The sequence below is a fragment of the Adiantum capillus-veneris genome, chromosome 27, assembly GCF_014529385.1.
Source record: "Adiantum capillus-veneris isolate H3 chromosome 27, ASM1452938v2, whole genome shotgun sequence".
In the NCBI taxonomy this organism is placed as follows: Eukaryota; Viridiplantae; Streptophyta; class Polypodiopsida; order Polypodiales; family Pteridaceae; genus Adiantum; species Adiantum capillus-veneris.
In genome coordinates this window covers 64823792-64847845 of record NC_140957.1, presented here as the reverse complement: position 1 = coordinate 64847845, position 24054 = coordinate 64823792, and positions in this window count along the sequence as shown.

Genomic DNA, 24054 nt, shown 5'->3' with positions numbered 1-24054 from the left:
TATGCACAGACGTATGGCATAGACTAGAGGAGACCTTTGCTCCAGTGGCAAAGATGACGACTGTGAGAGCTGTCATAGCAGTGGCTGCATCTAGAGGATGGATTATGCATCAAATGGATGTAAAGAATGCCTTCTTGAATGGTGAGTTGCAAGAGGAAGTGTATATGGATCAGCCACCTGGTTATGTCGATCCAAGTTACCCAGATTATGTATGCAGACTTCTCAAAGCTTTGTATGGTTTGAAGCAGGGCTCTAGAGCATGGTATGACAGGATTGCCAAGTATCTTGTCAGTATTGGTTTTAGGAGAGCTCATGCTGATCATTCACTCTATGTACGTGAGAGTGATGTGGGGATTGTGGTCATTACCATATATGTAGATGACCTTATTATTGTTGGTGACAATGCTATGGAGATTGACCATGTGAAGGGTCTTCTCAAACAGGAGTTTGAAATGAAAGATTTAGGCGAGTTGCGCTACTTTCTTGGCATTGAGGTGATCAGGAATCCAGAGGGTGTATGGCTATCACAGAGACAGTATGCTTTGGACATGTTGTCAAAGTATGGTATGGCTGATTGTAAGCCAATTTCTATTCCCTTGGATGTGAATGCAAAGCTGAGTGCAGAGAAGGGTGATGTTGTTGAGGATTTCAACATGTACACGAATATTGTGGGTAGTCTAATCTACTTGACTTGGAGTGCACTTCTCTGCACTTGGAGGATGTCAACATGTACAAGAAGATTGTGGGTAGTCTAATCTACTTGGCTTCATGTTCTCTTTTGGGAGTGCTGTTGTTACTTGGAGCAGCAAAAAGCAGCCTACGGTTGCTTTATCGAGCACAGAGGCCGAGTACAAAGGTGCAGCAGTTGCGGCGTGCGAGGTAGCTTGGCTACGCACATTACTTGAGGACTTGGGAGTGCAGGTGGACCAGCAGATTTTCATCCATTGTGACAACCTCAGCAGCATGCAGTTGGCTAGGAACCCAGTGTTCCATGCCAGGACCAAACACATAGAGGTCCATTACCACTACGTTCGAGAGCGAGTGTTGGCGGGCGACATCGACTTGGTTTACGTCATCACAGAGGAGCAGATAGCGGATATCTTTACCAAGGCCCTCGGAACTGAGAAGCTTTGAAGTTTCAAGACTATGCTTGGACTCTGCGACATGCAGAGCTCGAGGGGGAGTGTTGAGATGTCGAGCTCTACACCTTGAGTTGGCATCCACTACGGGTCTTGGCCGCTTACGGCATTTACTCATTGGCGCATTAGGTGACCGACACGGAGGATCTCTGCCAGTGATTCTATAGCTGGACTACACTTATAGTGCCAGCCTAGTACGCTTCTAGCAAGTTCACACTTAGTGACCGCATGTACATATGTGCTACTTTTCAGCTTTAGCACTTAGTCATTTTGTACTCTCTTTTCTGTGAAGAAGAAGAAGAAGCTTTCCATCTCTGTCTGCTTTGTGTTTGTCTTGTGTAGCTCTCTTGCATCCTCATTCTTTACAAAAGGTTGTTTCCAAAGGTCAACCCTAGGGGAATTGGATGCTTTGTGTGTGTACAAAAAGTCTTTGAAATCCCTACTTGGGAGGGGGCGAGCCTTGCATGTAGGGGATGAGAGAGAAAGCCACACACACACACACACAAGCTCCCTTTACACAAAGGGAATGAGGGACACATGTCAACTCCCTAGGCCAGATGCCTACAAGGTGTACCCAATTCCTATTGGATGGCCTTGAAGGTGGACCAATGAGAATTAGACTAGAGTAAATCTAGTTTAGTTAATTTAAAAGAACCAATGAAAATTAAGTCTCCTGGATGACTATTGGACAGTCTCCCAAGGGGTCCAATGAGCATTCAGCAGCCCATTAGCTTGCCTGATTCCTATTGGCCAGGAGGCAAAGGGGTCCAATGAGATTTTAGTTGAATTATTAAATTACCTAAAGCTCTCACAAAAGGAGAAAGGGGGACACATGTCAGAAGGCTATCACTTATGCTGCTTAATAGTCATTGGCTTGACTTGGGGAGGTCCAATGAGGGTAGAGGAAGAGCAAATAGCAAGAGGTCTCGCCCAAGAGAGAGAGGGGGCTGATTTTTGCAAGGCATTATCACACACACACTCTCACACAGTCTAGGTGAGAAGTAAAGAAGACTATCTCTTCCCAAGCTTTAATGGAGAGCTCATCACCTACTCCAAGCTTGTAAGATAGAAGCCTACATTGACATACTCTTGGCATGTGGATGCAAATCCAACCAAGAGCCAAGCTTCAATGCATGCTCATCTCCTCTACCAAGCTAATTACTAAACTAAGCTATGCTAATATGAGTGATTATGTGAGGATATGTACATCTTTCTCGTAAGATACTCCTTTTTCCTCTCAATCTACTCTCATACCCTGCTAGCTCTCACCATCTTCGAAGGTGTGTGAGGTCTTGGGTCTGAGACCGGGGATAATTAATGTTGTGTTTGCTAAGTGTTTTGCTTGGTGCATGAATCTTTCATCTTCATTGCACTAGCTAGTCTTGAAAGAACACAAAGAATTGTATTGTACAATGTCTCTCTTGATGGGAGAAACCATAATACAAAGCCTGTTGGAGGGGGGACCGGCTCCATGCAAATCCGGTCCTCAACTTTTGTCAATTGCTTAATTTCTCTCTCTTTTGAAAGTGTTGTTCATGCTATCTAAGTAGGTGTTATGATTTTTGTTGCTCTTTCCACCCAAGCACTCTTGTAATTTCTCATTAGGAATCTATTCTAATGAAATGCCCACTATGTTCATGCTAGTTTCCGCTACACACAAGTTTTTAGGCCATTAAATGTTACATTGGTATCAGAGCACAAGGTTTCTCTTTTCTTGCTCAAGAAGGGAGGTCCTCAAGCTAGCTATAAATGGTTGGTATTAATAATTTCCTGCGAGTAAGTAGAATAGGGATTTTTCAGCCTTGTAGTGCGCCTGCGTTCGTGCAGTTAACGGGGCATCACCGTCAAAAGCTATGGTCTTAATAGTGGAGTCCTACGGGGCTTGCCTACGTCTTAACCACTATTGAGCTATTAGAAGCTTGACAGGAGCCGATGTTGTTTTGGTGTTGAACGACCCTCTCTTCTATTCCTTGCAATTAATGGTATTCAAGCCACAGGTACAGTAGCTTGAGTGCTTTTTCTAAAGGAGTAAAGAGGAGTAGCAACTAGGGCTTGAAGTGCCAAAGTACACCTAAACATTTTACACCTAAAATTTGTTAGAATGGATGACAATAGTAAAGAGAGTGAAATTAATGTTGATAACTTTGATTTTGCTAATGAGCAAGCTACTAATGATGCTCCGATGCTTGTTAACTATCTTGTTTCTAGGCTTCAACAAGCCATGGGCAATCCATCTCTCCAAAGTGAAGTGCAACGGCAGCTCCGTGCTCACGGGATTCTCCAAGCTCATCACCATGACGAGAGAACACCTAGGAAGCCTCCTTGTGAGACTCCCAAAAGAGGTCTCTCTCCGATTCGGGAAGAAGAAGAGAATCCATATGAAGGGCTCAAGAATTTACTTCTTGATGATGCATCTCCTTCCCAAAGGAGAACTCAAGAGCCTCCACCGAAGGAACGAGAAAGAAGTGAGTCTCCCGCCACCTCGGCGGAGATGGCTCCATGAAGACGGCGGGCTAAACGCTCTCCATCACCACCAAAGCGGAGAAGACCATCATACTCTTCTCCACACCATAATTCAAAGAGGGATGATAAAAAGCAAGAGAAGAAAAAGGGGAGAAAGAGGAAACCCTCTTCTCCATCTTCTTCATCCTCTTCCTCTTATGAAAGCGATGGTGAAGACGACAAAGATCAAGACAAGGAAAAGGCGAGAAAGAGGTCACCCTCTTCTCCACCTTCTGAAGAAAGTGATGGTGCAACCTTTGAACCATCAAAAAGAAGAGGCCATAGGAAATCCTATGCCGCATGGAAGAGGTCGTCCAAGCTGAAGAAATTCAAAGAGGGAGGGAAGAGCATCTCTTTCCTTACCTATGATGGCACCTTTGGTGCTACGGACAAAGTCTTGGCCTTTATCCAACAGTTCAATGCGGCGTTTGGAGATGAGGGCCTAACGGAGTCCTCTAAGCTATGCCATGTAGCTATGCACTTTCAAAAGTCCGCCAGGCAATGGTGGTCTAGCCTACGAGCCAACGGTGAAGCTCCACAAACATGGAAAGCTTTAAGAGCTTCCATTATGAATCATTTTTTGGCCACCGATGCCAAAGACAAAGTACTCACCGAATGGCGAAGCTTAAAGCTCTCTCCCTATGAATCCATCCACAAATATGTAGACAAGTTTTGGGACCTACAACTCAAAGCCACTGTCTTCAAAAAGTTGGGATTTGGAGAGCAAAATCAACAATTTTGTGTGGGCTTAACCGAAGAAATGGCGGAGTATGTCAACTTCCAAAGGCCACGTACCATATCGGCGGTAATACACCATACTATGGTGGCCTCTCGAATCAATTTCCAAACGGGGGCTAAAAGAAATAATAAGCCCACGGAAAACAAGGGTTCCAACGAGACTAAGGGGAAGGACAATGTCCAAAAGTCTCCTAAGGGCAACTCCAACAAAGCTAAAGAGAAAGGAGTTTACAAAGGTAAGAACAAACTTTCTCCTGAAGAGCTTGAGAGTTATCGCAAGGATAACCGGTGTTTCAAGTGTGGCGAACAAGGGCATGCGTACCGCGCTTGTCCCCAAAAGAACAACCGCCAAGATCCTCCTAGAGCTTCCTAGGTTGAAATCCAAGAGGAGGAGACTCACCAAACTCACAACAAAGGATCTCCTCTATGCCATGCTTGGGGAAAGGTAAGAGAACATGATGCTTTTATTCTCTTTGACCCTGGTTCTACTCACAATTTTATATCTATAGAGTTGGCCACCAAGCTAGGCATACAAGCTTACGAGATGGGAGATGTCCTACCCGCAGACAGTGCCTTCAAGGGGCAAGAAGCTTCAGTCACTCCCTTGATCGAGAAATTGAGGCTTCATGTCCAAGGCTATGTGGACAAAGAGGACTTCTTTATCTCTCCTCTCAAGCATGAGGATGTAATCCTAGGGGCACCATGGTTTGATCGCCTGGCTGCCAATGTTAAATTTCCTGAAAGGAGAATCTCCTTAAATTTCAGGGAAAAAGACATGTATATAGATGTTAAGGAAATGGGTAACACTATTCCCATTGTACATACACCAGATTTCAACAAGTCAATAAAGAGCTCTATTTCCGTGTACATGATTTTTGTTAAAGATTCTCAAAATGAACCTAATGCTTTAGCAAAAGAAAATAAAAGAAACCAAAAGGAACTACAGTTATCCAATTTTCTCAAGGGGTTTCAAGATGTTTTTATTGACGGCATCCCTTGTGAGCTACCTCCTAAACGAGGTAATGATGACCATGCAATTGAACTTCTTCCAAGAAGTTCACCGCCTAACAAACCTCCTTATAGAGTTTCTCAAGCTCAACAAGAGGAGATTATGCGGCAAGTGCATGAGTTAGTTGAGAAGGGCATGGTTAGGCCTAGCTCATCTCCATTTTGCTCACCTGTGCTATTAGTGCAAAGGAAAGACGGCACATATCGTATGTGTGTCGACTATAGAGCACTAAATAGGATCACTATCAAGAATAGGTTTTCCGTTCCACGGGTAGAAGACCTATTTGATAAGCTACAAGGATCGACCTACTTCAGTAAGATTGACCTAAAAAGTGGCTATCATCAAATAACGATAGTTGATCAAGACATTGTAAAGACCGCATTTCGCACCACATTTGGTCTTTATGAATACATTGTCATGCTTTTTGGCTTGACCAATGCACCAGCCACATTCAACCGCTTGATGGAGAAGCTGTTCAGGCCTCATCGAACCTTCACTGGAGTATTCTTTGATGATATTATCATCTACTCTAATTCATTAGACGAACACAAGCAACACCGCCAGGTAATATTTCAAGTTTTAAGAGAGAATAAACTTTATGTTAATCGAAAGAAAAGCGAATTTTTCTTGCAAGAGATTCAGTATTTAGGTCACATTATCTCTCAAGATGGCATCCAAATGGATCCATCCAAGTTAGAGGTAATAAAAGGATGGCCTAAACCAAGGAATCTTCATGAACTAAGAAGCTTTATAGGTATGTGTGCATACTATAGACGCTTCATAGAAAAGTTCTCACAAATTGCAGGACCATTACATGACCTAACAAAGAAAAGCGTTAGGTATACATGGTCTGCTAAGGAGAACAATGCTTTCGAAAAACTTAAAGAAAAGCTTTTCTCTCAACCTGTGCTTACATTACCGGATCTCTCAAAACCATTTGAGGTCCAATGTGATGCTTGTGGTGATTGCCTTGGAGCTGTTTTGCTCCAAGAAGGGCACGCCATAGGCTATGAGAGTCGAAGGCTCGACCCTGTTGAGCAAGCTCTAGGCATATATGAAAAGGAACTCCTTGCAGTTCTACATGCCTTAGACTTATGGAAGCACTATTTATTGGGGACTCTTTTCATTCTGCGAACAGATCACCAAAGTCTTAAGTACTTCATGACGCAGACCAAGCTCTCCGATAAACAAATGAGGTGGGCAAATTTCATTTCGCAATTTCATTTTCATATTGCTCACATTGCTGGCAAGCATAATCAAGTAGCTGATGCACTCTCAAGACGGCCGAGAGTGAATGCGGTTTCCATAGAAACTCACAATGATCTATCTTCAATGATAAATGAGTATGCTATTGATCCTGATTTTAGACATGTGATTTCAGCCCTTGCATGAAGAACCATTTACTTTACAAGATGGTTATCTTCTCTATGGCAATAGACTATGCGTTACTAACTCACTACGTGAGAAAGTAATGTATGAATCTCATGCTCCTCCTTATGCGGGGCATAGAGGGATTCAGTCTACCTTAAAGGGAATTGAAACATATTTCTATTGGCCTACCATGAAAGTGAACATACAAGAGTATGTTTCTAAATGTGTGGTATGCCAAAAGACAAAATTTGATAGAGGGAAGCAACTTGGATTGCTTCAACCCTTGCCAATCCCTAATTCACCATGGGAGAGCATATACATGGATTTTATCTTTGGATTGCCTAAGTCTATCCATGGGAATATGGACGATAGTAGACAGATTCATTAAACAAGCTCATTTTATACCTGTCAAAAAGACTATCAAAGCCCATCAAATGGCAACCCTCTTCATTTCACAAATTTTCAAGTACCATAGCTTGCCAATGTCCATAGTGTCGGATAGAGATCCTAGAATGACCAGTAATTTTTGGAAGGGTCTCTTTGAGAATTTAGGGACAAGGCTAAACTTCTCTTCAGCCTATCATCCACAAACGGATGGCCAAAGTAAAATAGCTAACCTAACAATTCTCAATCTACTAAAAGCCTATGTAACGAAAGTAGATCAAAGATCCCAATGGGAGAAGTACTTACCCTTAGTGTAGTATGCTTACAATAACAATGTACATACTTCCACGGGAAAAGCACCTTTTGAATTAATTGAGGGAAGATCAAAAAGTCCCTTTCTACTTAAGGTACATGGGAAGATATTCACTGCAGATGAGTATAGCTGAGACCTACAAGAATCTTTTCAAAAGATAAAGGATGCTATCTCTATCTCTCAGCAAAGGCAAAAGGTTGCTGCTAACAAGCACAGAAGAGCCCAAACCTTTAAAGAAAATGATTGGGTCTTATTAAAGTTTCCCAAGGCTCGATTAAGGGACACGACGGGCAAGAATCCTACGGGCCACCAAAAGTACTATGCTAAACTAGCAAAAAGGTACTATGGTCCCTTCCAGATTCTTAGGCCAATCAATGAGATGGCCTATCAACTCAAGTTTCCCAATCATTGGCTCATACACAATGCTTTCCATGTGAGCCTATTAAAGCCTTACAAAGGAGAGCCACCTCAAGAACCAACTATTGAAGACCCACCAGAGATCGAGGACCAAGAGGAGGTGCTGCAGCCCGAGTCTATTCTCCGACATGAAGACAAGGTATTAAGAGGCGGTAAGACTATCCGAAGATATCTTATTAAGTTTAAGAATTATCCTTTTGAAGATGTTAGATGGATGCAAGGCATACAATTAAAGGATAACCTAAACCTTGTCAATGCTTACAATGCTTCCCAAGAGTAAGCAAATGTACAAAATGTTAAAAATGAACAAAGTTTTTTTTGTCTTATAAAACTCTCTTTTTCTTTATTGTGCACAAAAATGAAGTAGTATGCATGCTTAGATCAAGTTTGCGGAGACGACGTCTCCCAAACACCAAGTAGAGCTTGTCACTCTACTTTGGAAGACTGATAGGACGAATGTGCAGACATGCTTGCGGCAGCCTCAGGCTCTCAAGCGCCAAATGGACTAGTCATCCATTGTGGAATGATGTCGTAGGGTAACATAGGGATCCTCCACCCGCTAAGAAAAGGACTCATGAATATGCTTTATCTTCTCTACACCATAGTCGAGGACGACTATGATTTCAAGAGAGAGGTAATGTCATAATAATCAATATCTAATTCTCCTAAATTATTTTCTCATGTTAAACTGATCATTTAATATGGGGAAGTGCCAAGGGAGAAAAAGCTAAAATATTGGTTAAGCTAGCAGACCGGCCATAGTAGGGATCCAAAGTAGGGAAAATAGGGATCCAGAGAGGGGGCCATCTGCAAAAGAGCCATGTGCAACAATGGTCTAAAAAGACCCTAAGGTTCAGCCCATTAAGACTTCCAAAATGCTAAGGTTCCAAAATTCAAAGGTTGTGTCCAAAGGTCAACCCTAGGGAAATTGGATGCTTTGTGTGTGTACAAAAAGTCTTTGCAATCCCTACTTGGGAGGGGGCGAGCCTTGCATGTAGGGGATGAGAAACAAAGCCACACACACACACACACACAAGCTCCCTTTACACAAAGGGAATGAGGGACACATGTCAACTCCCTAGGCCAGATGCCTACAAGGTGTACCCAATTCCTATTGGATGGCCTTGAAGGTGGACCAATGAGAATTAGACTAGAGTAAATCTAGTTTAGTTAATTTAAAAGCACTTAAGAAAAAGAACAAATGAAAATTAAGTCTCCTAGATGACTATTGGACAGTCCCCCAAGGGGTCCAATGAGCATTCAGCAGCCCATTGGCTTGCCTGATTCGTATTGGCTAGGAGGCAAAGGGGTCCAATGAGAGTTTAGTTGAATTATTAAATTACCTAAAGCTCTCACAAAAGGAGAAAGGGGGACACATGTCAGAAGGCTATCACTTATGCTCCTTAATAGTCATTGGCTTGACTTGGGGAGGTCCAATGAGGGTAGAGGAAGAGCAAATAGCAAGAGGGCTCGCCCAAGAGAGAGAGGGGGCTGATTTTTGCAAGGCATTATCACACACACTCTCTCACACAGTCTAGGTGAGAAGTAAAGAAGACTATCTCTTCCCAAGCTTTAATGGAGAGCTCATCACCTACTCCAAGCTTATAAGATAGAAGCCTACATCGACATACTCTTGGCATGTGGATGCAAATCCAACCAAGAGCCAAGCTTCAATGCATGCTCATCTCCTCTACCAAGCTAATTACTAAGCTAAGCTATCCTAATATGAGTGATTATGTGAGGAGATGTACATCTTTCTCGTAAGATACTCCTTTTTCCTCTCAATCTACTCTCATACTCTGCTAGCTCTCACCATCTTCGAAGGTGTGTGAGGTCTTGGGTCTGAGACCTGGGATAATTAATGTTGTGTTTTCTAAGTGTTTTTCTTGGTGCATGAAGCTTTCATATTCATTGCACTAGCTAATCTTGAAGGAACACAAAGAATTGTATTGTACAATGTCTCTCTTGATGGGAGAAACCATAATACAAAGCCTTTTGGAGGGGGGACCGGCTCCATGCAAATCCAGTCCTCAACTGTTGTCAATTGCTTAATTTCTCTCTCTTTTGAAAGTATTGTTCATGCTATCTAACTAGGTGTTATGATTTTTGTTGCTCTCTCCACCCAAGCACTCTTGTAATTTCTCATTAGGAATCTATTCTAATGAAATGCCCACTATGTTCATGCTAATTTCCACTACACACAAGTTTTTAGGCCATTAAATGTTACATATCTTGTTTAAATAAAAGGTATATTTTGGTTTCTTTTTAAGTTCATTTTAAACTTGTACTCATAAAGGTCATGACTCCTTTATAATACAAGTAAATTTTAGTAGGTTTCATAGATAAGGTTATTATATACCACAATTTTAAAACCTTTTAATAGCTATTTATATACATAATTTTTTTATGAAAAGGCCACCGCCCCTTCTTATCCAAGTGTCTTTATTCTCAGTTTAGTCCCAAATCATTCTGTACATCACTTGTTTTTTTGAATATCATGGTATCTAGAAGAGTCTATTATTACCACTATCTTCATATAATGCTATCAACTAGAGTGCTTCGTCAGCCTGCATAATCGGAAGTGGTAGAAGCATCGAGGCATTGAAGAAGATTATATATTAGTGAAAAGGACATAGAAGTGAAAGCTAAGAGAGAGAGAGAGAGAGTTTGTTATTTTTTTTCTGACAAATCTTTTTGGCGTAAGGGAGTAGAAGTCACTCAAACGTGCATAAATGTATATATTGTTTTCATCTCATGCAAGCATTGAACAAGAGTATACATCCGTAAAGAAGAATGAAGAAATGAAAGGTGAGAGAGAGAGGGAGAGAGAGAGGGGGGGAGAGAGATAGAGCGCTTATTATTTTTTTTGCAAAAATTTTGTTACGCTAAGTGAGTGTAAGTCACTGAAACGATTTGATGTAAATAGCATGCCAAGAAGTTGATGCATTAAGAACGGAACTAAGCAAATGAGAGTTGAGAAGGCTTTGAATGTAGCATGCAATGACTTCTTTAAAATGAAATGGACAGAAGTTATGTGGAGAAGAGGAGGAGGACTAGGTAACAACACATATCAATGGGAGTTTTTGATGCAGGAAGAAAGGGCTATATCGGTAAGATGCTCTTCAGAGTTGCGCGTGTGGGAAACCGGTTGACAGAGAAATAGCGCGAAACAAATTGTTTAGCTAACTGAAGGTGGCTGGGGATCATGTTAGAGTAATTTAATTCTATAGTCTCGAGTAGGCCGAGCACGTCTGCAATCTGAACGAACAACATACAATGGTGTTTTTTGGAGCAACCAGCTAGCACGGCGATGTCGATGGTGATTTGTTGACCGAGTGTATTCTAAGTGATGTAATGTGGATGCCATGGGGTAGGTGGCTGAACTAGCCATGGAATGAACTCACTCCATTTATGCATGTAGTGTCTGAGGACCCGCTCTTGCAAATGTGGGTGAAGACAGTATTGCAACATGTATATTGCAGTCTGAAATTCTAACTGTTGCTCAATTAGATCAGCTGGAATTGGCCTACCCATTCTAAACTGAAAAAAAAAAGCATTTCAATCAAAGAAGTTGATAAGTTTTCATGTCTGCCATAGTTTGAATGGAAAAAAAAAGACATTGTTGTAGCCAATGACCAACATTATATGACAAAGACAGTGAACAAAACAATGAAATGAAGATGGCAGAAATTCACAGCTATACCTTCTTGTTTTTTTTTCAAAAAATAATATTTTCTCAACCTTGGTGGATGTCCAGAACAAATGTTATAACCTAATGCAGTTGTTGTTTTGTGTTGTTTAATATAGAAATGTTCTAAGTTTCTATCTTTATGTATATTGGTACTGGTTGCTAAATGGGTAATTTCAAAATTGTCCTCGAAAGGACTATGTGCCTGCATGTCCGCTTGCATTCTCCTCGGAGGATTGCGCTTGTGCTGGCTAACGCGTTTATGGACGTTATTTGTGACTCCGATGTATCTCCTATCGTTTTTCGTGCAACGTATACTGTAGACTATTTATTCTTCCCGCGACGTTGCTTTTTCTGGGGTGGAAGGCCGGTGCTTGTCTCTGGTTGTTGATGAGTGTCTAAATCTGCAGTCCATGCAAATTGGTTAGGCCAATTAAAAAATGACGGTGTTGTGGAGAAATGAATGGAAGCTAGTGATACTTGTTATCCATACTTGCCTTGCTCTATCGCAACTGGCTCGTATGGAGAGGCTGGTTTTCCGTAATTTACTGCCTTGTGTTCACTGTAGTGCCATGCTACCTTCTGGATTGTGATAGGTGGATTAGTTGCATCGTGCGAGTGGTTAGCCGAAGTCATGAAATTTGTCAAGATAGCAGCACAATTTTCTTGAGTAGCTTTTGAAAGTTCAGCTAAATCAATGTTGTAACCAAACCGAAGCTACTCCATCGTGTACAGTGTAACTCCTTCAGTTTTTGTGTCGAGGAGTTGTTGTGCTTCAACATTACGCAACATATTGTCATCATCCTTGTACTGGATGTCAAGCTCTTCAAGTATTTGCTTCATGAGACCTGCAGGATGTAGGAGCAAGCTGGTTAGCGTAACAGACAGAAGGCATTATATTTTTCTTTTCTAATAGTACCTGTTGTCATTCTGTCTGTGCTTTGTGTGTCCATCATTTGGTTTAGATCTTTATATCTTGCGTCGCACTTATTCATGAAGTTGCGACGCTCTTGAAAAGTATGGAACCCCTCAATATACGCATGGGGTTTCTCGCCTGTTGAGTTAGCCAGTCTCATCTACTTAGTCGTGAGGTAAAATCTCTTAGGTTGTATCGCTGGTTGTGTTTCCTTTGCATTGTTCGTGTATTTCTTGAAGAGCTGCACAGTAAGATGAGTGATTGATTCGCATGTGTATACATAGGCAGATGCAAGATCAGACAAGCGTGCAAAATGTACCGTGTTGTGATCCATTGTTTGATTCAGTTTCCTGCACGAAAAACTAATTATTTTGACGATCTGTTTTAGTATTTCTGAAGCATAAGATCGGACAAATGTTCAAACTCAAATGAATGAATTGCAAGAGGGAAGAGCAGTAAATTTACAAAAGGTGGATCAGAGTGAGTAGGGGTGATAGGGAAGATGCCTTAGCAATGCAACATATTGAACATGAAAAGTCCACAGAAGATAAGATAAGTAGTTAAACAAAAATTCCCGGTTTATATACAATGCAGTTACGGGGCGATTTCATCATTTTAATAGAAAGAGGAATTGAGACTGGAGAGGGCATAGGAAACATTCCCGGCTAGAAGTTCAAAAATCTAGATGGTGTGAACATGTCTGGCGTAGGGAGCTGTAGTAAATGTAGCCGGATTCGCTCAATGATGCGTGATAGCATCATGTATAGAAGGCCAGGGGCGAAAACTTCTTTTACAATGAGCAAGACGTTGGTGTTGATTGTTGCACCTTGGGACTTGTGTCCAGTCATAGCGTAGGTGAGAGCTAGTGGGAATGTGGATTTATGGTACCATAGCCCATTGAATTTCCGTCTGCTATGCTTTGACCGTCGAAGTGTAAGTTCCTATTTGGATGTGTTGAGTGTGACTTTGATTTCTTTGATGACTCCTTCTTCATCTTGGAGGATTTCGTCTACGCGACATAGTGAGCCATTGGCTGCTCCAATTGTTAAGTCTATGTTCTCTGTTATCAGCGCCTTTGCTCCTTCTGCTATTATGTCAATTGCGTGGAAGTCGGGATCTTCAAGCCATGCTTGGAGCTCACGGACGTTGTGTGCATTTGTCTTGAGGCCGATTTGGATGATGTGAGTATGTTGATGGAAGAGTTCCAAGAGAAGGTTATTATAATATCGAACATCACTCTTGTGTGTGCAAATGATTGTCATATTCCTATCCATGTGTTTCTCTATTTGATCCTGCGTTATGATGCGGTCACCGAGCGCATCGTGGATCTCTTTCTTTGTGGGGAGCCTGACTCTTATTGTATTGAGGAACTCTATGAAAGAGATATCTTTTGCATGGCGCACTGAGCAAGACATAATGTACTTAGTAGCAGTGGACCAATAAATGGAGCTTGTGATGTGGCATGAGTAGCAATGATCACTTTGATGCCTGCATACCGACGGCAACTATGCCAAATCATCGAACAAGAAGAGATTTTTATCTTTGAATGGGTCTAGTAGTGTGCCGTTGGTGACATTCACAATTTTTCGTACTATGAGATCAAAAGTTTGCTTTGTCAACATAGAAATCTCGTCTATGATAATCATGTCTGCTTCTTTGATACTGATGTATCTGTCATCAGTTTCGGAGATTGATAGTGGATACTGTTGTGTGCGCACTGGTATCTTGAATTGGTAATGGAAAGTTGTTGCGATGCTGCTTAACCTTGTGGCCGCTGCACCAGTCAAAGCAGCAAGTGTGATAGTTTTCCCTTGCATTATGAGTTGGCTTGTGATATATCTTATGAGGAAGCTTTTGCCACTGCCAAGAGTGCCTGTGATCACATGCAGACCACCCTTTGCTGCTGTGAGCTTCTTGTAGATCTCTGCTTGTTCAGATGTCAGTGATGCGTTCTGAACGTTTTGAAGCTCGTTTAGAAGGGCAGAGATACGAGAAGTTGTGTCCTGCTGCTCGTAGTCTATTTGCACATCTAGAGATTGAAATGAGGCACCCTTTGTTGAGGATGCCTTCTGTAGTATCATGTTGTGAAATTGGTGTGTTTGATCTATTGTGAGCATATTTCGTTGTGTATACTCTGTGATGTACATCTCAAGGTCCTCATCTGTCAGTATCAAATTTTTAAGTTTGCACTCAAGATAGTATGACCTGGACGTGTTCTCCGGTGAGAGTAGCTGGGATTCATTTCTGAAGGTGATGCTATTTAGCAGCACGTTGTAGAAGAAATCCTCCGGATGATGCCCTGGGTGGAAGCCAGTCGGTGTTGCCGCTCCAACGATTGGCCGTAGGTGTTCGCCTCTGAAATACTTTTTTTCCCTTTTTTTACCTTCGTCACTGTGTAATTCTTGTGGAAGTCATAGAACGTAATATTCTCCAGACTTTGTGGTCGTGCACAGTATTGATCGACAGGGTGCAGCACGACATCATTGTTGTGAGAAATGATTTGTTGTCGTAGTGCCGGGGGTGATGAGTCGACGTATTGGATGGTGTCACTCTTTAAAATGATTGTTGTGAGAAATGATTTGTTGTCGTAGTGCCGGGGGTGATGAGTCGACGTATTGGATGGTGTCACTCTTTAAAATGATTGGGATTTGCAAACAATTTAATGCCACTTCTGTTGCTCAGATAGGCTTCGACAGTAAAGAGACTGAGATCAGCTCCAATTTCACAATGTCAAGGTCACCTAGGCCTAAGCGCTTTGCATCTTCTGAGCGGATGTTGAGATGGCCCATATGTTCAGTTTTGAGTGCATACTTCAGGAGGTAGTAGGACAACGATGAATTGGTGACCCGCTGTATATTCATATGTGCACCCCATAGCAGAAGTAGTGTGGGGTGGTACGGTACGACATTTCTGTCTTCATGCCGGGGCCTGAAGTATTGCCATCTGTAATTTTTTTCGTTGAAGACTAGGTTTGGATTTTCCTGTGCATGAAATGGAAAACCGTGTTTACATACTCCATCTCTTTGACTGTGGTAACAACTTGTACAACACTTGTGAAGTTGTTTCCTGAGTACGAGTTGTCGGAGGCGGCTCACTTCTGGCAAAACCACAGCGCTAGTTTCTGGCGGGATGTATGTAGTTATCTCACCAGATAGTTGCTCTTTGTCTTCTTCATGCATCCACAGTATGACATGAGCATGCAGTGATCCTCTATTTTGGACCTCATATCTAACCAAGTGGTGTTGCACACGGCCCAACACACCTTTTGCAAGTATATATTTGGACATAAGCATTTGGAACTTAGTGTGGAAGGTGAGGGCGCATTCAACTGGGCAGTTTGTCCAAGTGAAGGAGGCGTTCAAATGACGTGCAATTAGCTCGATCGTGTCAATCTCAGGCCATCTTGTGTCTGTGACCTCATCGACAGTGAAAGTCAAGAAGAAATCAGGCATTCTTCATTCATCCACCATTGCTATCAAGTCCTTTAGGTTCTTGCGGTGCCACGAGAAGGAGCCTGGCATGCTGGAAGGGGTGTTGTACCGAAGCACATGTCTCACAGTATCCTCGTCAGTTACTGTACGATTGGCCTTCTTGTAGTTGTCAATGTCCCTTTGCAACAAGCTAGTGTGTGTATTGTTAGCCAACATAAGAGCCTGCTTTAGTTGGTACATTATGAGCAGGTATGGCTTGTACAGGGTGTAAACGGAGAGCAGAGTCGATGCACGTATCTTTACATATATACTGAAGTTGATTTTACCATCATACTGGCCTTTCCCAAAAGGGAAAATGAATGGAAATGCTACTGTCTCTATTGTGATGTCGTTCACGGATCCTGATGCGGCAGGCATGCCATTGGGCTTGAAAGTAATTGTTCTCTCTAGCAATTGTTGACAGCCACAGAGCTGCACAGAAGCAAATTCATAAGTAACGCTAGCAGTGAATGCTCTTCTCCTGGATGGTTCAACGATGTTTTCAATGATACCAAAAATCAAACTCGTGTCGAGTTGTGCCATCAGTGCAAAAGGTGCGTTGTCTTGTTGTTGTTGAATGATCTTGCTCACACTATCTTGAGTTAGTATGCAAAGGCCAAGCTTCTTATTCGTCCGTTCATCCATCAACATGTACTTCTGTAGTACGAAGTTGTTCTCAAGATTGAACGCAAGTATGTCTGCCACTTGTGATGTAGCTAGATCTTGCTCTGTGAAGGTTGTTCTATGCTCTTTACTCCATGATAGCAGAGGGTTATCTAATATTGAACGTCTGTCTAGTACTGTACCTCGTGCAATTGTTGTCACTGTTGAGATGGCGTTGACAGATATGTCTATGACGCTCAGTAGTTGTATGTGAAGCTGATTTCTGGTCAATATTCTTCTAGTGTAGTCTGGAAGTAAGGGCACACAATATCTGCGACGTGCGCTTGAGTTCTCACAAGCGGATCACTGCACCCATTGCATTCCTATTTGTGTAGCCTCTAAGTTGGATACCAGTAGACTGCTAGCAAACATTGCAATTGATGTCTCGTCTAGAGCTCAAGTACAATGAAAAGAGGCACTTCTTTGGATAAAAACTACACCACAAACAAAGCATATGCTTAAAGTTCTGAATGTTGTTTCTATTTCTGAACTCCGTCGGTGTACTAAATTGACAATATCAATCCATGATTGTGAGCATGGTAGAAATCTAGCCTTCTTCTTGATTGAAGTGTGATGTCTCGCTTTCGATCTGCTGAGGTACGTGTATCCTATGCTTCCCGTGATGGTCCATTGAAGGCTTCAGTCAGACTCAATCTTAATGGTTCAATGCGATCAGAACCTTGTGATATTTAGTTACTAGTCACGGCTAAGCAAGGAACAGTTCAAGCGTTTGAAACGACTATGTACCTGGTGCTGGATTGTGTTGTTGTGGGGTTTTGGACTGAGAAGAGGCAAGCGATAGCTGATTTCTTGAATGTCCCTTGCAAAGAATAAGTACGAAGAGTCAAAAAAGTGATTGCACAATGCTGAAGGTTCTAAGAGTAATCTCATTATTTGTATGTGTTCTTTATCTCTTATGTTATAGAAAAAAAAGAAAACGTGCTGGTGTCCCTACACGAGGGAGTTTGCACAGTCCTCCCCAATTTTTATAATACGAGGGAACATGCCATTCCCACGGCAGCATGCAATTTTCAGTGTGTTCCTTTTTACTGTGTCCTCAGTGTTCCAGATTAAAATGTGGCACTTCTTACTCACCGCACGTTGGAGTATGTCGTTGTTGCAAATGTAGAGGAGTTGTGTCCAAGATTCTCTTGATCTGTCTGCAGTGAAACACGGTAGAGTTAGGCCATAAGTAGTTGCGCCTGCAAAAACGAGCTGAGTAAGGTAATTGAAGGTGGACATACACACATAGATGCTATGATTGCTACGGCGGGAAGGCGCAGAGGCTTTACTGCAGACGAAGGTCAATTCGAATATGGCGACGAGGCAAACAGTGACATTGTCGACCTTCTACTGCTAGAATGAATAGGGAGGAGCTTGGCGTATAGGATCTATGGTATTGAAGAATGCTCTCGCTACAGTAGACGAGGTAGGCTTTTTTTCTATGAGCGAGAAGGCCTAGCTATTATCGTGAACACTACTGCCAGTTGTTCCAGTGAGACCCCTTTATCGTCAACATGCACACTCCCTGCTCGTGCAGAATAACTCCCCCCCCCCCCCCCCCCCCCTAGATGTTGCACAAGGTAGACATGGTCTGAAAACATCAAATAAGTTATCCAAGCAAGATGCACTAGCAAGAAATGAAGATCTACAGGACAATTGACAGCATTGTGAAACACGTAATCACCAAGCAAACAATTAGAGCTGATAAGAGGTAATTGCTAGTAGTGTTGTGCGCAATGACTAGCCCTATTCCTCTAACGCCATCTGTGTACTCGATGGCCCTCGAGGTCCTCCAACTACTCTTACCGACAGCATGCAGTAGATCGTATTTCATCAACGCTAGTACCATATCGTGCAGCATCGCCAGAAACTCTGGAGCATGAATCAAAAACTTTGCAATTTTCTTCATGTTTCTGTCTAAGATGCTGTGAACAAATCTTGGAAATGGGAAAATTTTGGGGGTTTCAACTTGTTTGTCAAAACCATTTGTTTTGTTTTGAGGCATGAAGATTTCAGGGCTAAGAGGTGGGGTTTCTGTAATTACATTTAGAAGACTCGTGGTATCAGTCAGACTTGGTCTCATGAGGCTCTAGTTGTCATCTCTTACCTTGAGTGATCAGTATCCGGGAGGTTTCAACTTGTTTGCCAAAACCATTTGTTTTGTTTTGAGGCTTGAAGATTTCAGGGCTAAGAGGTGGGGTTTTCTGTAATTTCATTTAGAAGACTTGTGGTATTAGTCACACTTGGTCTCATGAGGATCTAGTTGTCATCTCTTACCTTGAGTGATCAGTATCTGGGAGGTCGAATGTATAAGCTGTCTTAATACGTTTTCCGTTTTGATTTTTTACAAATTTATGATTGATATCAACAGCGTGTCTCAGGAGGTATCATACTTGCTAGTGAAGGCATCAATGGAAGCATTTGTGGGACTCAAAATACAGTCAAAAAGGTTTTGAAGCACATAGAGTCCGATGAACAATTGATGAAGTTGAGGCGGACTGAGTCACCTACTACCGATGAAGAAGAGGAGCTTCAACATGGTCATACCGTTGGGGTCATGTCAGGGGTAAGCTTAAAAATGAGGTGTGTAAACTACCTCTGTGGAGTCTCCTGCTCTTTTGAAAATTCCAGACTATTCGTTGTTTAACACAAGGTCTATAGGCTATATTGGCAGGAAGAGTATGCAAAGGCATATTATGCAAAGGCATATTATGCAAAGGCATATTATGCAAAGGCATATTAGGCAACAGTGACGTCAAGCAAAGGTCGGTGGAGAGAGAGAGAGAGAGAGAGAGAGAGAGAGAGAGAGAGAGAGAGAGAGAGAGAGAGAGAGAGAGAGAGAGAGAGAGAGAAAGAGAGACAGAGACAGAGAGAGAGAACCTGATGGTCACTGGTCTTCGTCTTGCCGAGAGTCGCCGTGAGCTGGGAGAGGAGAAGGCAATATCGTGAGTTGGGAGAGGCAATAGGCTCCGGATGTCAACCTGCCCCTGTTTACTTCATTTTGCTTGATGGCGCTGTTTGTTTTAGAGCTTTACAGAGAGCGGCGCAGCTTTTTACTTCGCAGCTTTTTATTTTGCTTGACGGCACTGTTTTTATTAGAGCTTCACAGCGCCGAATTTTTTTTAGAGCTTTAGAGGGAGATCGGGTCAAGCCACGTGGGCTTTTGAGGGGCCAAGAAGCAAAAATCCGCCACTTCGCTAACGAAGTAATTAAGCTATAACAAGTGAAAGTGGTATTAATCTATGTCGTTTCCCCTTATAAAAAAACCAAACCACAACCAATGCAAAAGCCCTTCCTTCTATGTCAGAAAGAGAACACAATACCAAGGTGTATTATTCATCTTCTGAGCAGTTCTACAACTGCTTGTTCAGTATTAAAAAATACAAAATTAAGTTATTGATCTGATAGTCATGACAACCAGTTCAGACCTACCACAAGTATAGGTTAGGGAAGGAATCACCCCAGTAGGTGTATCTTACCCCAAAATGTCATTAAAAAAAACCCCAACTATGGTATGCGGCCTTAAATGGTGACTTTAGTCATTATGCAAAAATGTGAGCCCATTATCATCATCAAAAGCTTTATTAGGCACATATGTGAGGTATGAGCATTGACCTTGGTATAAACTAAATGCCAAGAATCAACGTACAGTATAAAATAGCTACAGTACAGAGTTAGAAAAAAATAGTTGCTTTATAAAGCACGTGCCAACAATGGCAATAGAGATGAAATAAACCCACCATGACAACAGTGATGAAATAAACCATTGGTGTAAGGTTTCTAGTTTCTGAAACCTTAAAGATTGTATAAAGCTTAATCAAACTGATATGATTATTGAAAAAGCAATGTAAAAGCGTCCGACCGTGGCAAATATTGGTATTTTTGGAATCTTAAGCACAACAAAACCCGGGCTAGAAATTATCATAACAAAATTTCGATAAAATCTGGAAAAATTACGGGCTCTGAAAGATCACACTATGAATTTAATTAGTTAAGTAAAATTGGATGGTTTCAGTAATTATTATTAACAAAGACTTTCTTATCCTAAGGTTCTAGAAATTAATGATATTTTCAATTTTCATCATTAAAAATCAGTGAAAATAGTGAAAATCAATTCTGGAAGCTGAGGGGGGCTGTGTGGGGTAATGATGAACTCTCCCATACTAGATTTAGCATCAGGGGGCGTTTTTTGACCTGTAGGGTTGCTTGGGATGCAAGTTACTACCACTTTTTAGCCTGTGAGTGCCCAGAAACCCATAAATATGACCTTTGCTTCACAATTTCAAACAGACTCGGAGCCTTGACAAACTCTCTCTCATCTAGATAGATCGCTATGCAAAAATCACTAGAGATTAAGCTCTAGTTGATTAACTTAAACGGTAATTAGCCTAATCCTTCTTAATTAGCAAGGCTAGATTAATCTATTTTCTTAATAAATTAAAGATTAGGCCTATATATACTCATAAATACTCTCTTAATTAAATATTCTCTACTGATTTTTATAATTAAAGCTTGTAAATATTAAGCTAATTAATTATCCTATCATATTAGGACTGAAATTATCTAAATTAACCATAAATTAATGGGAAATATATTAATTAATTTTATATTAGGTTGAGGTAATTATCAGAGCTGCATTAGACAGTCATTAAGCTAAGAAAATTATCTTAAAATTTTTTGAGTAATTTTTATAATTAATTAGGCAGAATTACACTATTTTTAGAGAACGTTGAAGGGGAAAATAATCAAACTGAATCAAGATTCATTGAGTTATTTATCAGAGGTTAATTGCATGATAGGGAACCCATGATAATTATTTCAAGCTTAGATGATTAATTTATCTAAATACTTTTGCAGAAATACTCTATTTTTAGGACAAATGAAAAAAGGGAAATTAGTAAACTGGTTCCAATTGCTTTGAGTTATGTATCAGAGGTTAATTACATGTTAGATAATCTGTAATAATTATGTCAAGCTCAGATAATTAATTTACCATATTACGTTAGAACAAATACTATGTTTTTAGGACAAATTAAAAGGTAGAAATTAGTAAATTAATTCCAATTGCTTTATGTTATTTATCAAAGTTTAATTACATGTTAGGGAACCCATTAAAATTATTTCAAGCTCAGATAATTAATTTACCTAAATACTTTAGCAAAAATACTCTATTTTTAAGACAAATTAAAAGGGGGAAATTAGTAAATTGATTCCAATTGCTTTGAGTTGTTTATCGGAGGTTAATCACATGTTAGGAAACCCGTGATAATTGTTTCAAGCTTAGATAATTAATATACCTAATTACTTTAGCAAAAATAATCTGTTTTTAGGACAAATTAAAAGAGGGAAATTAGTAAATTGATTCCAATTGCTTTGAGTTATTTATCAGAGGTTAATTATATGTTAAAAAAAGTGTGATAATTATTTCAAGATCGGATAATTAATTTACCTAATTACTTTAGCAAAATTACTCTTTTTTAGGACAAATTAAATAGTGGAAATTAGTAAATGGATTCAAATTGTCTTGAGTTATTTAGTAGAGGCTAATTACATGTTATAAAACTTGTGATAATTATTTCAAGCTCAGATAATTAATTTATCTAATTACTTTAGCAGAAACACTCTGTTTTTAGGATAAATTAAATAAGGAAAATAGGCAAATAGATTTAAAATGACTTGAGTTATTTATCAGATGTTAACTATATTTTATAAAACCCATGATAATTATGGGAATATTAGATAATTAATTTACCTAATTACTTCAGTAGAATTACTATGTTTTTAGGATAAATTAAAAGGAAGAAATTATTAAACTAATTCAAAATGTCTTGAGTTATTTATCAGAGGTTAATTATACCTTATAAAAGCTGTGATAATTATGTTACCTTCAGATAATTAGTTTATCTAATTACCCTAGTAAAATTACATTATTTTTAAGGAAAAATAAAAGGGGGAATATAGTAAATTAACCCAAAAACCTTTGATATAAATATCAGAGGTAGAATACACCTTGGGGAATCCATGATAAATACCCCAACCTCAGATAAATAGTTTAGATATTTATCTTCAATAAAAGTAACCGATTTTGCAAATAAAATAGACAAGAGTAAATGAATTTATCTAATTACCAAATGAATACCCGAGGTCCAAAATCACTATTGAAGGGTGGGGAAATTACCTCGGCATAAATGGATGGTATAATAAATTACTATCAGTAGAATTTGGCCTAAATTAGACCATAAGTATAGGAGGGAAAGGTTATAAATCAAATTTATGAAAATTCCTAATGATAGAACCTATTCAATTACAATTTAGGATGAGTAATCCATTAGCCGATAGAAATTTATAATTTAAAGGTTAAAGGACTTCCCAAATTAAATGGTAATTATGGAAAATTACGTATAGCATAAATAAGTTACAAGAGGAATATCTCATCAAATTGACTATTAAAGATACCTACTTACTCCAAAAATCCTTATTTTTGGGTTAAAAAGGAAAAAGATGATTATTCAATTAAACTTCTAATGGATTCAGTCTTTTTATAAGGCGGCTGACATGGCTCCAAAGAGAACCAGGGGAAATCCTCTTACCGAGGAAGAGGATGTTAGCAACAAAAGAAACAAGGCCACTAATGACCATGAGGCTCGGCCTAGCCATAGGCCAATAGAGGAAAGTCTACGGTCTCCTACCTCATAGCACATGGACGATTAGTCCCAGGTGGATTTCTATTTTGTTCACTGAAAATCTTTTAAAAGTTCATTTTTAAGTTAGCCTTGCATACGTAAGGTTAGGAAGGATAAACTGGCTGAAAACGGAAGGTAACTTCTAACGTGCATTTGTTTCTAATGTAGGAAATAATTGTTTGGGTTAAAACTGGTTGAATTAGGAAAGATATGATTGATCATCCTTAAGACAGCTTGTCTCAAGACACCTCCGACTCCTTGGTATATTTTGAATAATGATGGATTTCTAGCCACGGATAAGTCGGTTACCCCCATGAATGATGAGTTTCTACTCCGTGTTATGTCTTGATGTTTCTACATAAGTTAGGATACCGTTTTTTATCATAGGGGAGCCGCCCGGTTGTATAGGCAACTAGTTTGGTGTATGGACACCCGGAACCTTGGGTGGGGGTTTATCCACTCCGGATTGTGAATAAGGAATGGGTGCCGTTTTTTCACCCTTATGTGGTCTTGAGACAAGAAGAGTACTAGTCATGGTTATTATGGACAATGTTTTGATTGACAGTACCCTGTCTTAAGTTTAAAGATGTTTGTTTTCTAAAAGAATGCTTTCAATGTTGTCTTTAACAATTGATTGAAGGAATAACTGTGACGGAAAGTTAAAAGAAATCATTATTTTAAGTGTTAAAATAATGTGATAGTAACTAGAAAATAATTGAATCATGTGTGAGTGCGGGGTGGTAAGTGGGGATTGACTA